Source organism: Danio rerio, chromosome 1 (assembly GCF_052040795.2).
Source record: "Danio rerio strain M-AB ecotype USA chromosome 1, GRCz13ab, whole genome shotgun sequence".
Taxonomy (NCBI): Eukaryota; Metazoa; Chordata; class Actinopteri; order Cypriniformes; family Danionidae; genus Danio; species Danio rerio.
In genome coordinates, this window is record NC_141021.1 from 32,040,403 (window position 1) to 32,049,491 (window position 9,089).

At 35.0% G+C, this 9,089-nt stretch overlaps 1 long non-coding RNA gene across 1 annotated transcript; it reads left to right on the plus strand.

Annotated features, from left to right (window-relative positions):
- Window positions 1-434: 434 nt before the first annotated feature.
- LOC141385777 (uncharacterized) lies at window positions 435-3,460 on the plus strand. The gene is made up of 3 exons (XR_015476647.1): window positions 435-532; window positions 1,639-1,721; window positions 2,909-3,460. It is a non-coding gene; the product is annotated as an uncharacterized LOC141385777 (long non-coding RNA).
- The last annotated feature ends 5,629 nt before the right edge of the window (window positions 3,461-9,089 follow it).

A 9,089-nucleotide genomic window follows, 5' to 3' on the forward strand; every position in this document is an offset into this window, starting at 1 on the left:
CACGTTGACTAAATAAGTGTTTATGTACAACCCCAAATCAGAACAACATTTTTCCAAATCGTCACCAACAGCACCAGCACCAGTACCAAACAGCACCAATTTAGGACTAGTAATCAGGTAAATTGGTCAAATAATAATGTGATTTGAAACAGGTGATGTCAACAGGTGATTATAATTATGATTTAGTACAATAGCAGCAAAAGAAAGTTCTAGTCCTTTAGGAGCAAAGATGGGCCAAGCATCACCACTTTGGAAAATTATGAAAATGTTTAAAAACAATGTTTCTCATAGAAAGATAGAAAAATACTTGGATATTTCACCATCAACAGTGAAAAACAATTGAAACATATTCAAGGAATCTAGAGGAATTTCAGTGCGTAAAGGACAAGGGTGCAGGCCTAGGCTGAACTATACTCTGATTTCGGATTTCTCAGGTGGCACTGCATCAAGAACCATCATTCATCTTCTTTAAGCGATATCATCACATGGGCTCAGGACTATGTTGGCAAACCTTTGTCAAGTATCACAATAGGTAATTACATACACAAATGCCAGTTAAACTGTTTTGTGCCAAAAGGAAGCCCTAGGTTAACAGTGACAAGAAGCGCTGTCGACTTGGACTGGAGGTGTCTGGGATGGACCATCACACAGTGGAAATGTGTACTGGGGTTGGATGAATCAGTATTTCAGGTATTTTTTGGGAGAAATGGTTGTTCCAAACCAAAGAAATGCATCATCCAGACTGTTACCAGCAACAAGTCCAAAAGCTGTCATGGTATGGGGTTGTGTCAGCGGCCTTGGCAAAGGTGACTTACACTTCTGTGATGTTACCATTAATTCTGAAAAGTACATAGAGATTTTAAAGCACAATGAACGCCCATATAAAATCAATTTTTGCAATTTTTTTAAAAGTAATGCATTGGTGGTGATTCTATAATTGCAGGTACATTAGGTGTCCATAACTTTTTCAGATTTTTTTTTGTTTTAGATTTTTAATTACCCTTACACCCTTTCAATCACAACCCAGCATTGAGAGTACACAACCTTATAAACACCTAGTGCTGGGAAACCCTCACACACACACACACACACACACACACACACACACACACACACACACACACACACACTGCAGCTAGATTAGTTTACCCAATATGCATGTTTTTGGACTGTGGGGGAAACCGGAGCATGCAGAGAACACTCACGCGTACAAGAGGAGTACAGGCAAACTGCACTGACTAGAATCAGAAAACTTCTTGCTGTAAGGCGAAAGTGCTATTCACTGGTTTTAAATGGGAAAACAGAATGTTTCATTGATTTCATTTGACACCTTGGGCAATTTAAAATATTTTGAATCCTGATTTCATATAGTGCCATATGCTCTTTTTGGCTAAAAAGTCGTAAAATTCTGTTACTGTTACAGTAATATAGGACCCGGATAGTTGTAACATGTTTTACATTGCTCTCTATATCTTTGAGATCTTTTAAATCAATACATTCAAAACTTGATTAAAACTAATTTGACATGTAACCGTATAAAATAAGAATTATGATCTCAGTATAATTGGTGTCTCTTTGCTGCAAAGCTGAATAAAATATGCATCAACTTCAACAACTGAACAGTATTTGTGTTTGCAGGCTTCATAAACCCACAGAGGACAGATCAAATAATGGACACAAAATGATTTGGCTTTGAGGTCCTTCTTTTCTAAGTCTTATAGGTATTATGAAAATTAATTCATATAAATACCGTTTTAAATCTGATTGGGGTTGGTGGTAACATTTCACTGATGTTATCTTACTCTGAGTTTTGTTGTTGACCTGGAGCCATGAATTTGCTCACCTTACAGTCAACAGCTAAAACGTTATCACCAACAACATGCATTACAAATGTCTACACAAACACATGAATGACAATTTAACTTTGACATAGTTTGACTACAAATCAGGCATTGCTATCCCAAAAACAATTTAAGTAAAAAATATTATTTTCTTAGTTCATATGTAGTTTTTCCCCTGTAAGACCTGCTGCGAACACATGACTCCTTATTCATATGTGGAATGAGGACTAATATGAGCATGTGTGAAATGAATCGACTGATAAGAAGCTAATCTCTTATTGTAGAGATTGGAATCACAATGTCACATCTGACCCGTGATACAATACCCCCAGTTTCTCCCTATGTGTGAGATTAAGAGAGCTTTTATGTATGTATACACAGATGAAATGTCATATTGGTTTCAAGTGTTGAAATGAAATGACTGTTTATTTAACGATTTATTGTTATTTCAACACATTACAAAATTTGTCCATAACAGAGTTGACATACAATATGAAAAATATTTTTTAATTTCCTTAATATATTTTGGCCAGACCTGGATTGGTAAAATTACATGCTTTCAATAACATACTGAAAAGAATTGTTTATAAACAGTTTTATAACATAATATAATAATGTTTAAAATAATCATACTAGTGTTGTCGTGATACTAGAATTTCCAACTTCAATATTTGAAGAATTATTACTTATTAGGCCTAAATCCTGTACACAGCAGATCTCGCTACTCAATCTACAATCAGAAGGATACAAAGATAGCCTTAGCTCTACTATAAAAGATCTGGGTGTCATATTAGACAGCAATTTAACTTTTGAAAATCATATATCCCATGTCACAAAAACTGCCTTATTTCATCTGAGAAATATTGCTAAATCATGAAGTATGCTATCAATCTCTGATGCAGAAAAGCTAGCCCATGCTTTTATGACTGTTTTTATGTCTGTTTAGTAAAGCATACACTTAGCGGGTTTCCACACAAGTTTCTTAATCTTGTTTATATACACTATGAACAGCAGCTACGCTAATTATTCTCTTTTTTTTCCTCCATTTGCACCTGGCTCATCCCAAGGTCCTCAGATTATGTGGAGTCACTGATTGGATCCAAGACCAGTGACGAGCTGATCCCAAGGTCTCTATATCCGGGACCAGGCCATATCCTGAGCTGCTGCTGCGCTGGTGGTTGTGGGGAGTGGAGAGCATGAGACTGATTCCAGTGACGCTCCAGGGACAGACGAGTCTTCGCTGAGGCCAGCTTACAGCCTCCACCACTGAGATTGCAGCTCTGCACAAGACTTTTGACCAGCGGAGAAATTTAAATGATCGTGCCGAACTGAGTCTGATTTCTCTTAAGGTTTTTTTTCTTCACTCTACTATCGGTGAAGTTTTTTTCCCTCTCCGCTGTTACCACTGGCTTGCATGGGTCAGGATCGGTAGAGCTATGCATCGATGAATTTGCTCTTCAGTGTTTGGACTCTCAGTAATGATTTTAAACCACACTGAACTGAACTTAAACACTAAAAACTGAACTACCCTGATCCAGTTACTATGACCATTTATGTGAAGCTGCTTTGACACAATCTACATTGTAAAAGCATTATACAAATAAAGCTGAATTGAATTGAATATGTGTTGATTTTAATGAATTAAATTTAAGGCTGGCTGCTTCCACAGTATTTTAACAGCAATAGACAAGGGATGAAGATTATTTTTGTACAGCTTTCAAATATTTTCAGTGTGTAATCTTCCCAACTAATTCCTTATTCAAGTCAACTGCCTTACACATGGTGCTGCACCAGTCTTGTATATAGAATAGAGGTAATTCTGATACTGGTTCTTTTAATAGATGTCTAGTTGGAGATTCGCCTCAAGCAAAAGGCTACTCAGCTGTGACCTATATTTGTCTGATGTGAACACTCTCTGTTACAGAGGATAAAAGATTTAGAACACTTACTGTGACTTAAAGAGGTCAGCATTTTCTTCATTATATAGGTCATTTTCCTAATTGGAAAAAAAAAAAAGATTTTTTTTATTCATCTCAGTCAAAAAGAAAATGAAAATCTTATAAAGAAAAATCTCAATGTAAATGGATAAATATGTGCTCTAAAAATAACATGCTCACCACATGCTATTTAACTTGTATTAGGCTTGTTTTTGCAAGTTTATAAGCGTTTGCTTTTCTTTATGAGTGTCTTAAAGATGTTAAAGACTGGATGAACAATTTTATTCTCTTAAATTCAGATAAGGGCAGCAGTGTGGTGCAGTGGGTAGCACAATCGCCTCACAGCAAGAAAATTGCTAGTTTGAGTCCTGGCTGGATCAGTTGGCATTTCTGTGAGGAGTTTGCATGTTCTCCCCGTGTTGGCGTGGGTTTCCTCCGGGTGCTCTAGTTTCTCCCACAGTTTAAAGACATGCACTATAGGTGAATTGAATAAGCTAATTTGGCTGTAGTGTATATGTGTGTTTGTTTCCCAGTGTTTGGTTGCAGCTGGAAGGGCATCCGCTGCGTAAAACATTTGCTGGATAAATTGGCGGTTCATTCCGCTGTGGTGACCCCTGATTAATGAAGGGACTAATCTGAAAAGAAAATGAATGAATGAAATACAGACAAAGAGGAGTATTACTTTTTGGGCCAAAATCCTGTACACAGCAGATCTCACAACTTGACATACAATTAGAGGGATACAAAGCTCTACTGTAAAAGATCTACAGTAGGTGTTATATTAGACAGCAACTTTTGAAAATCATATTTTAAAACTTTTGAAAATCATATCTCCCATTTCACAAAACCGCCTTTTTTCATCTAAGAAATATCATGTGATGCTGCTTTGACACAATCTACATTGTAAAAGCATTAGAAATAAAGATGAACTGAATTGAATTGATGTGAATTATGGTTCACACATCCTTGTCACTTATTATCTTAGTTCTTAGTATAGCTGTTTATTTCCGATTCCTCTTAAGAATGATTTACTGCTTAAATGAAAAGTTCAAGTGTGGCCTCTAGCATGGAGTAAAGTACACTGTGAGTTTCAGGCTACTATTGATTGCTTGTATCTGAGCTTTCTTACATGCCTCATTCCAATCCTCTAGAGATATTTCATCTTCTATATATATATATATATATATATATATATATATATATATATATATATATATATATATATATATATATATATATATATATATCAGCTGTTTAGGTTCATTGTCTTGATGGAAGGTAAACCTTCGACCCAGTCTGAGGTCCTGAGCACTCTAGAAAAGGTTTTCGTCCAAGATATCCCTGCCATCATATTTTAGGTTATTACTCTAAAAGTGTGATCTTCTTAGTAATATGGCCTGTATATGTACATAAGTTACTAGACCGCCAGCACCTCTACAATCAAGAAAGCATGGATTTTTTGCAGAACTTAAAAAGTTGTTTTAAAGACATATGTGCAGTAAAGTTAAGTTTTTCTACCATAAAGCTGTGTTTAACAAAAGTTAGGAAGTTGTTGGGCAAAAGAGGCATGTATATTAAAATGCACACAGGAAAGTAAAAAATAATCAGAATTGTGTTTTGTAGTTTAACAAAATAAAAATGTTTGAAAGAAATACATTTTTAAAAAAATAGGGTATTGACATGTGGGTTTGATTTGAATAGTTATTGAGTTACAGAACAAAAAAAACTGTCAAAATGACTGCCTAGAGTATTATTATTATATAGTGTTAATGAATGAATCATTAAAGTGTAACGTGTTTTGTTTAGGCCTGTAGGATTTGATGGATTACAGTATTTTCAATGATCATTAAATCAAATATGACCAGTCTATTTTTTGTTAATGATCGGTTGACACCAGTTTTCCTTCAAATAAATGACAGAAATTAACACCATTACGTACAAGGCCCCGCCGCAGTGTGTGCCCTTCATGCCTGTCTGCTACTGTATGACACTGTGCATGGTACGTCAACGCAGCCGACAATTCTTCCGGTCACCTAGCATCACTGTCAAATTCCTAAATAAATACTTCAATCGTTTGCCTATTGGGGCTGTTTAAATCATTGCACGGTAAAACTCATGTCTGGGAATTACTTTTCACAAGTAAGAACCATTTTACCCCATTTTAGTGGTTTTAACACTTTGTTGTTAATAATCAACAGACATGATCAAACTGTAAAAGCTTTTTATGAATTAAAAAAGTATAACATTAGCTTACATTTTTTTGTAAATTAAAATAGCTGTAAATTGAAATGTTCATATATATTGACATTTTACTGTTAGTTCTTACTTGTGTTATTCAACCCGTTTCAGATAAGAAATTAAATATGTTAAATATTCTCACAGACTGAAGCTTTCAAAATAAATATATAAAGACTGTTGAGTTGAGGAAGGATTTCCAAAAGTATGTTTTCTGCCTAATATTGTGTGCATATAATGTATGATAACATCTAACGATATATCATCAGCTCTGCATCAAAATCATGTCATATATAGCATGAAAAAATACTATAGTAGTTGTGTACCAAATACTACAGTGTTCTTGAACCATACTAAGTGTATTGCACTGTATACATTACAATATTTACAACAGTTTGAATGGTAAAGAAATTATAATTATAGTGATCTTACAATCTGTAATAAGTATTGTTGTAAACTAAACATTGGTGTATTGTAGTAGCCTATAATATATCCTATAATTGTAGAACTGTATGTTGTGTTACCATAGCAACTATAGGATCACCACAACAGATTTATTAAAGAACTTTACTATGGTATGAGTTTAGATTTCACTTAGCTGTTATTATGGTGGCTTGAGAAAGCCAACATCCTGTTTTACTACTTAAACTTCTTCTACTTAGACTATTTTAAGAAGACATCTCCTCCTAGACCTCTTTTACTACAACCACCAAACTAACTTCAAACCTATTCGGAATTAGATTCCTATATCTTTTCTAACTGATCCGACTTGTGGTTTTCCAAAAACCGACCCGGAAAATGTTCAAAAGTCTCATTGACATAACAATGGACAAACTCTCATAACGTTTCTAGTAATGTCGCTGCATGAATGTTATGCTTTATGAAATGTTTCTGCATTGTGATGTCAATGTTGCTGTGTTGTGAAATTAATGTTTGCTTTTGGAAATGTTTTAGTGTTGTGATCTTAATGTCACTGCATTATGAAATAAATGTTTGCTTTTTGAAATGTCGCTGCGTTGTGATCTTATTGTTGCTGTGCTGTGATCTCAATGTCGCTGCATTGTGAAATTTACGTTTGCTTTTTGAAATGTTGCAACGTTGTGATCTTAATGTTGCTTCATTGTGGTCTTATGTCATTGTGTTTTGCACTACTGGGCTACCGTTATAAACAATATACTAATACACAAATAAACATGACATGCATTTTAGAGACATTAATGATTATTTCCTTATCAACATATATTTCTCCAAATCCTTTTTTTGCGTGTGTGGATGGTTGGTTGGGTGGTTGGTTGTGTGGGTGTATAAATATAAGCTCTGATAAGAGTGTGGAATTTAACACTTCTGTGAAAACTGTCTGAACTGATTGACCTGTGGTGTTGCTTCTTAATCAGGTAGCAGCGTTTTTGGTAAGGTCAGATATAAAATAGGCTTTGTTAAGTAGCTTAGAGGTAAAAACAAAAACAAAAAACTAAACAACAAAAACAGCAATGAGAATGCATGATCAGCAATGAGAATGCATGATCAGTGCATTAACCGTGTAATTTGTTAATATGATGTTTTTGCAATAATGATTCTGAATTGTGAAAAAGCTTGCAAGCCTAGCTTTACATTTAAACCCTGTTTCTAAAAAATAACAGATTGCGAAAATGAGATTATCTGTACATTTGTGTTAATAGATTTTGTCAGTACATTCCACTATATTAAAACTATATTTCTAAAATATTATTGTAGTACTAAAGGTCAAATATGTTTGTGAACATTTTTCAAGAGTAAAGGGCAACAATTACTCAAAAGTTATGACATAAGCTTTACTACTATACTTAGTGAGCTTTATCAGGTCTTTTTAAGACAATAACTTTCACAACAGAAGGTAAAATGTTTGCTTTCAAATAAAATACACATCATGGAACCAAAGTTGGTTTACCAGTGAAAGATACTTTTCTAAAAGACTCTTAATGGCCTGTTACCATGTTTTTATGGCCTTTGCCATAATAGCGTTACAAAGAATTTATGAGTGCATGCCACAAATGACTAAAAACATAGATCACAGTGTGCTTGTGGCAGTGCCTTCTCAAAGAAAGCCGGAAAAAAAACAACTATAGGATCATTTGTGTTGCCCTTTTGGTGCATTATATAACTCATGGCTGACATGCAATGTCATCGAAATTGTGGGCCATTTCACCCTTAGCATTCTAGGTGTGTATCCATGCTTACTCTGTCAGTTGAAATAATATCAGGAGCAAATGTGACGTGGAATTGAACAAAAAAACTCCAAATAACCTGATAACAGAACATTTGGGGCAAAATATTTAGAATTGGACACGTCAAAGAAGCTTTGAGATCATAGCGACTCCCCCCAAGCTCAGTTCCAGTTCCATGATTTCAGCCTGGTGCATAAAAAACATATGCCTGAGTAATTGGTGGTTCATTTTAATAAATCAGCAAGGGCAGTAAATTAGGCAATTAAAGTTTAGTTTTTTGTAAATATGTGTTATTTTATTTTTTCTATTCAGACTGGAATCAAATAATATAATACAACGCTAGCTTATTCAAATAAATCCAGAAAATTGTTCCAGGCAATAGACAGACATCAAACAGAAGGGGTTTTCCAGAACGCATGTTAATTGTTAATGCTGGTATTCTTGTTTAGGGCACGATACTATTGGAATGATGTTGCAAAGTATTACTGTCATACTCCTGTCTCAAAATAAACAATAAAAAATACACTGGCATAATCCTTGTGTCTTTTGTGTGGTATGACATTGATAACAGACCTTAACCAACACATCATTAAATAGTGGACATTTTCCTAAGAGATGTGAAATATTCTCACTGCTGTTCTGATCAGAGCTGAACCCTGTCATCCATAATTTACACTCTTCTATCCCCTCACCCTCACCTCTCTCCTCTTCCCCTCTTGCCCTCCCCTCTTGTCTATCTGTCTATTCTGAGCGTGGAGAAAACCGGAACAAGACAGGAGAACACAGTGTACCATGCAAGCACAACACACAAACGCACTTGTTTTTCTGTGATACTGGGGACTTTCCATTGACTTCTGTTGTTTCACAAGGAG